Source organism: Drosophila willistoni (genome assembly GCF_018902025.1).
Source record: "Drosophila willistoni isolate 14030-0811.24 chromosome 2R unlocalized genomic scaffold, UCI_dwil_1.1 Seg167, whole genome shotgun sequence".
Classification (NCBI taxonomy): domain Eukaryota; kingdom Metazoa; phylum Arthropoda; class Insecta; order Diptera; family Drosophilidae; genus Drosophila; species Drosophila willistoni.
Window position 1 is genome coordinate 18308899 of NW_025814050.1, and position 6784 is coordinate 18315682.

At 32.6% G+C, this 6784-nt stretch overlaps 1 long non-coding RNA gene across 1 annotated transcript; it reads left to right on the plus strand.

Moving 5' to 3' along the window:
- Nucleotides 1-360: 360 nt before the first annotated feature.
- LOC124460259 lies at nt 361-848 on the plus strand. Its single transcript, XR_006954186.1, has 2 exons — nt 361-454; nt 525-848. It is a non-coding gene; the product is annotated as an uncharacterized LOC124460259 (long non-coding RNA).
- Nucleotides 849-6784: the final 5936 nt, after the last annotated feature.

The window sequence follows — 6784 nt, forward strand, 5'->3', positions numbered from 1 at the left end:
CTTTGAAAGTTTGACCCTTGCCCTTAAATTTCTGTTTAAGATCAGTCTATAAACCTTAAGCGGGTATTTGTCATAGTATAGAATTCCAATTTCCTTAAGTTTTCTTTCAGCTTATCAAGCAAATTTGGCAATTATTGAGAAACAGAAGAAGTTTGGTTTGCGGATCGAAATAATATATGCACACTTTCTGTGGCGGATGCTCGCTAAAGAATCTGAAGCATGTTTCAATCAATTTTCAACTATATCAATCCTTAATAAATGTCTATATTGTAATACTGATTTAATTCGTTTTGCTTAATCGTTCTGATACGCAAATTTTTTACACCCTCATATATAAATATATTCCAATATAGAAAAGAACTGATTTGAATTTATTAACTAAAAGGATTAACAATGTTTCGGTCGCAGTTGAAAGCATCAGTTTTTATTATATGTTTAATTTTAATATTTTACTGTAATTGAGAAAAATTTCTTTTGAATGTGAATGTGAATGATCAACTTTTAGATGTTTGTTTCATTCACAGCTCTTCCAAATGTCGAATCCGCTCCAATCACGGTTGAGGAAGTCATGGACACTCTATATAAACTTGTCTCAGATAGCGGAGTGAAAGCACAATGGGTTGGAAAACAAGCTCATACCTTGGGTGATATTCTCAAGGCCATGGGCAAAGCAGCAGCTGTCAATTCGCAAATTATTAGAGACTTGCATAATCCAACTGAAAAATCAACTGGCATCGAAATGGAAGATTTTATCAATTTTTAAGAAAGTTAATTGTGAAGTAAATGTAATGGGTTTAGGTTTCTATGGGATCTTCATATGGACTCTAAATAGAATACCTAATTCCTAATTGTGAAGCATGGAATGAGAAAAGACATGACAAAATGTGGAAATAAAGCAAAACCAAAAAAAAAAAAAAAATTGGGCTGAAATGGGGCTGGTTGTTGGATGCTGTAGAAAATCACATTTTTGCCAGAGAAACAAGCTATGCCACATCCACACATTCCATACCCACACACACACACACACACACACACACACACACACATAAACACACAGATACCTACATGAATAGGAAACAGACCCCAGGAACCAGACCAAAGACCAAGTCAGGCCACGAGCATAACGTGCAACTTTCCAGCTTTCGCCGCAATCAATTTTACGGGTGCACAGTGGCAACAACACCAACAACACCAAAAACAGCCAACGAATGCGGCAGTTGGAATTAGAGCAACCCTGAATCCTAACATCCTCCCCCAACCTTCCCCACACCTCATCCTCTCTTCACACACCAAGAGCACACATGACGCGATGCTTAGACACGCAACGGGAATATCAGAGCAAAGCACCCAGCACGTGGTCCAGCTCACATGAAGGTATTAACGCGTAACAAACATCGCTGCATGATTAACCACCATGGGTCATCGGCATCATGAGCAAGATGCAGAAATTTCCTTTGGAGTCCCTGCTCAACTATGGGTGTAGAGATGCAGCGTTTGGCATTGTGGCATTCATTGGACATGGTTTCTAAAGCTAATTAAGTCTAGCCAACTTTCACAACTTGGATATAAGTATCCAATCTTAATACGCTTTACATAGCAATTAACAACGCCAAATCAACCTAGCTTTTTCTTGACTCAATTCTCTCTTTTCAATTCAGTCACGCTCGTGGCATGACAAAAATCGAAATTATATGCATTTCATAATACGAAGAGTTAATAGATCTGGAAGTTATATACCAGTACTCGATATTAAACTTCGAAAGGTTAAAAATCAAGACGTGTTAAAGGCCTTTGTAGGCTTCGCAAAGGCATAAAAACTATATAATTCTGTAGAATTATTCCTATGTATGTGTTTTCTAAAAAAAAATTAATATTTGTAAAAAAAGTTTAAAAAATATAATATTATTATAAAATAAGTCTGATGTTTGTAAGAAGTGAATGAGACGTTTCCGACCCCACAAACTATATATGTTCTTGACCAAAACACGAGTCAATATAGCCATGTTTGTGTGTGCATAGTAACTTTACACCTTTAATTAGAAAGCTAATGAATTGAGACTTGGTATTTCAGCTTTTAATTACCCAATTGAGATGAAGTATGAAAATTCGTCTGATCGGACCACTACAACATGTGTTATACAGCTGCTATTGAAACCAGCGATTGAACATTATACTTTATAGAGAAATATCTCACAATCAGAAGAAATATAGAAAAATCTTATTCAATTAGGCAGGGTGAGAAATTTATAATAATATAGAAAAGTCATATGAAATGTTTGAAAAACGAAACTTATTCAAGAAACATTTTAGAACATATTAACGATTTTAAAATGGCTTGAACTACAAATCATATGAAATCGGTTTCGGCTAATTTTAGCGTAGATGCAAGCCTTCAATCAATTTTTTTAGAAATTCAATTCAATTTAATTTAAGCTTCTTGTGTCTATAGAGAAAGTACAATTTGTTGTATAAATAATAGTATAAAAGTATAGATTAAAAAAAAAATTAGTCTCTCCTAACAAAAAGGTTAACTAAACCTTAATTTGCTTGTCTTGTAAAATCTCTTCAAGTTTATTGTCCATAGTTATTTCGAATTGATGTAATTTAATATATTAACCGTAATTGTAATTGTTAATATATTAACCGTATTAACATTCTCATAACCTAGATTATTTATCATTGTGTTTCTATTGTAGATTACAAGCGAATAAATACGTATTATAGCTATATAGCCTGCCCACACAATGTTATAGCTTTGTCCCCTGCCACGGCTCACTAGGCGTATGGGTAATTTCTATGTTTATACATAGGATGAAAATTACCATGCAGCAGCAATCAATCCTTTTGCCTCAAACACTGCCTCACACTCACACTCATAGATATAGATGTGAGAATGGGATGACAAGTGCCACAATTCACATCATCAAGATTGCGTGAGGCTTGTCGGATGTCTCACATGCATATATAGTACATATCTATATGTATGTATATGTATATCCCCCATATCCCATAACCAATATTCAGCCCACCTTTTGGTCATGGCTAATTCGCATGTCATGCTGACGATAAAGCGAATTCTTGTTGTTGATGATGATGATGATAAGAGATGAGTAGGAAGAATGGTCTAACCCTTTTTGGTTATGTGTGTGAATTTGGGTATGTAAATTGATGTGTGTGTGTGTCTATCAAAAACAATGATGGACATTGAGAATTTGGGCATAGAATAATAGTACATCAAAATTTTACAGCAAACGAAATAAAATCATTTACGCAAAGTGAAGATGATGAAGACCCAAAAATGAAAAGAAAGAAATAAAGAAAATGTTTTTCAGAAGAAGTTGAATCTAATTGAAAGAAAGACGAAGTTGAGATACCCTAGATGAAAACTAGAAACTATTCCATTCTATTCTTCTAAATCTAAACCAATTTCACTTAATTTACTCAATTATTGTTAAATAGATTTACTTTTTATCTTCTTTTAAGACATCTAGAATAGATGATTATTATTTTATTTATTTAAAACAAATTTAATGAAAAATATTATTTATACTCTATTTTTGTGCCAAGGGTATCATACAAAACGAAGACTACGCTAAGCGGATGTAGAATGCTTATCCCTTTACACACACACACACACACTCACACACACAGAGACAGAAAAGTGTTAGCTGGTGGTGGTAGTATGAGAATGACAGGACAGCTGGACATTGGTTTTTATTATTTTTATTTTATTTAAAAACCACACAAAATACTTAAGACGATTTTGTGTTTTGTGGCCCAAGATGTATTGCCCATGGCCAGGCAACACAACATGAAAAGTGTGAAAAGAAAATTGGACGACAACGAATGGGGAAAGTTTTCTTTTTGGTTTTTTTTTTACCCCACCACCACCCCAAAAAAATAACTTGAATTGAAAACTGAGAAGGAGAACGGGAACGACAGAAAGTAGAAAGTAGAAAGGAGTCGTTGTTGTAGTAAGTAGAAAAAGGGTAATATGCAACATGTCCAGCGGTCTGGTCTATGCGGTCCAAGTAGCCATTGTCATGCTTAAGGCGTTTGCATATGCAAAATACAGAATCTTTACCTTTTGCCAAGACATTTGTCTCAAACAATGGCATACCACGGTCGACAGTCGATTTTCTCGTCGACGACAGCTTTGATGACAAGCAAATACGAGAATGTCGACGACAGCAACGAGGAGGCATCAATAATAGAGATCCTTGTCCTTTGTCAAGGCGCTCATTCAGTCGTTTTGCTGAATTTATGACAGCTTCATAATATATATAGAATCCTCTCCCTGCTCCTTGGACAATGCTTAAGCATTTACAGGAGGAATATGCGACAGCATACAAATTGCGGATTTTTATTTTCATTTCTGTTTCATTTTTTTTTATGATTTACATTTTTTATTTGCCGCTCGCTTTGCCATGTGAAATGTTTTGGGCATTGTTTGTTTTTTTTTAATGCCAATTTTCTTTCTTTTTTTTTTGTTATTTTTTGTTTGCTTGGTTTGGGGTCTTTTTTATGTGTGGGTCGTATTTTTCTTCATAATTTTTCCGGCACTCTGTAAATAGTGTGAAGCACTTAATTGTTTTAATTGCTTAATTTTTTTTTTGGAGTTGTTTCCATTAACGCAATTTACTTTGGCTTTGGATTTCTTATTTGTTTAGTTCCAACCAAAAAAAAAATAAAAAATTTACATTTCATTCTGGTTAGACCCAAGGAATTTGAGCAACATATTCCAAAGAAACATATTACATTTTTAAATGGGTATTATTGTCGTACAGAAATTTTTCTTGCAGAAGCGTAGTAAAACCCTTGAGAAATACATAACCTGGTTAAAAATGAATTGGTTTCTTTGGAAAAGCTTTACCAGACTTAGGGCAAAGGGAAATATAGGACTATAGGTCTTGGAATTCCGGTAAGGTCTTTTCAAATATTTGTTGAATATTTGTGGTTGAATCAAAGTGCTTATGCTTGAGCAACAATTGGAGTTTTGAATTTGGATATTTTAACTCAGGATGGGGTCTTCATCGAAACGACAACCAATTTTGAAACTATTTCGAAAAAGTTCTCAATTCCGGAGTTGAAGTTTTTCTATCGTGTTATCTCGTTTATTCTATCAGCTATGAAATATTAGTAATTAAGATAGAAACCTAAAATCATTATTATATTTGAATTTGTTGGTATTTTTTCGCCACCGATTTGCCAACCTTCGAAAATAACGTTGTAATCCTTATTCCATTTTTACAAATTTGCTCTAATAAAATACAAAAGAAGGTGACTACTGTCAAATATTTAAGAGTTTTTCGAAAAGTTAATATACATAGGTAAAAATATGTTATAAATTTAAAAGGATTTATTAATTATGCATTAATAAGAATCGATATAGGTAAATTTATGTGATATTACAATGTAATGTAATGATTACATTATAGTTATTATTTCAGACCACTAAAGTACAAAGTCTAATTAGAATAGAACATGGACGAATCAAGAAAATATATTGGGGGGTGTACTATCAAATAATTAAGATTTTTATATTTCCGGTTATACGAAATAACAATCTTTTGGGAGTGTCTATATTCCTATAATGATTTGATTCTTGTCCAGATAGTAATACAATAATTGAAGATTTGGCTACGATGAAAAACTATAAGTTAGGTTTCTTACTGGCCTTTGGTTCTTTCTAAGAAACATTCTTTAAAAAATATGGCAACTATAAATTTACAACCCCTTCATTAAATCGTAATTGATTATTTTAAATATTTTATGTTGACTATATAGTTATTGGTCATTCAGTTGCTGAGCAGACCCAAAGCTAGAAGGATGTCTGGTTATTAGATTGTTTCGGTCAAGACATAGAGTTAGACAACCAAGACTCTTTGAACCAAACTCTTCTCAGCTTAATACCAACTGAAAAATCTGGAGCTCATTTATGTTCATCATATAAATTTTTTACTGGTATATCCCCTGAATGATTCTGATTAAAAAAATGTGTTTATTTTTTTTATTTTTAGATTGTTCATAGTCACCATTCAAAATTTAATTAAACACTTTAAAAAATTGAATTTTTTTATTGAAATTGATTTATTTTATTTATTGCAATACATAATAATTAATATTTATTGCTGATAGCCCAAAAAACCAACAGCAGCTGCCTTTTTACATACAATTGTTCAACTATTTTGCTAAACCTATTTATTCTTGTGTTTTTTATTTTTATTTCTACCATTTTCCATTACAAAGCAATTTTCTTTTTCTTTTTTTTTGTGTGTTTTGGTATTGAATACAATAAATTTTTACCATCAAATATATTGTGTCTATATAAAACTAAACTAAATGAAACATCAAATCAACTCAAAAACAGAAGAAAAAAAAAACGTAAAGTGAATAAAAATGTGCGCTTGACCCCGCGGCAAAGTTATTTTTTCATTTTCACGATTTCTAAACGCGTTCGCTGAAAAACGTAAATGCCAAAGTAAAAAGCACAAAGAAAGAAAGAATATTATGCTTCGACTAAAAAAAAAAATGAGAAGCAACAGCAGAAAATATGAAACGAAAAGGGCAGTTGAAAATGGGAAAGGTGGCCTTCTCTGGCATATTTGAAGTTGAGAAGAACGATATTTAAATACCCTTAACAAGTTTTTTAATAGAAATTTTCGTCTTCTTGGGCAAAGAAATATTTGGTATAAGCCTTTATTAGTGAAAAATTTATATAGACTTTGGTGGCCCAAATCGAATTTATCTACTTTCAATTATTGCATATTATTGAAAACTATCT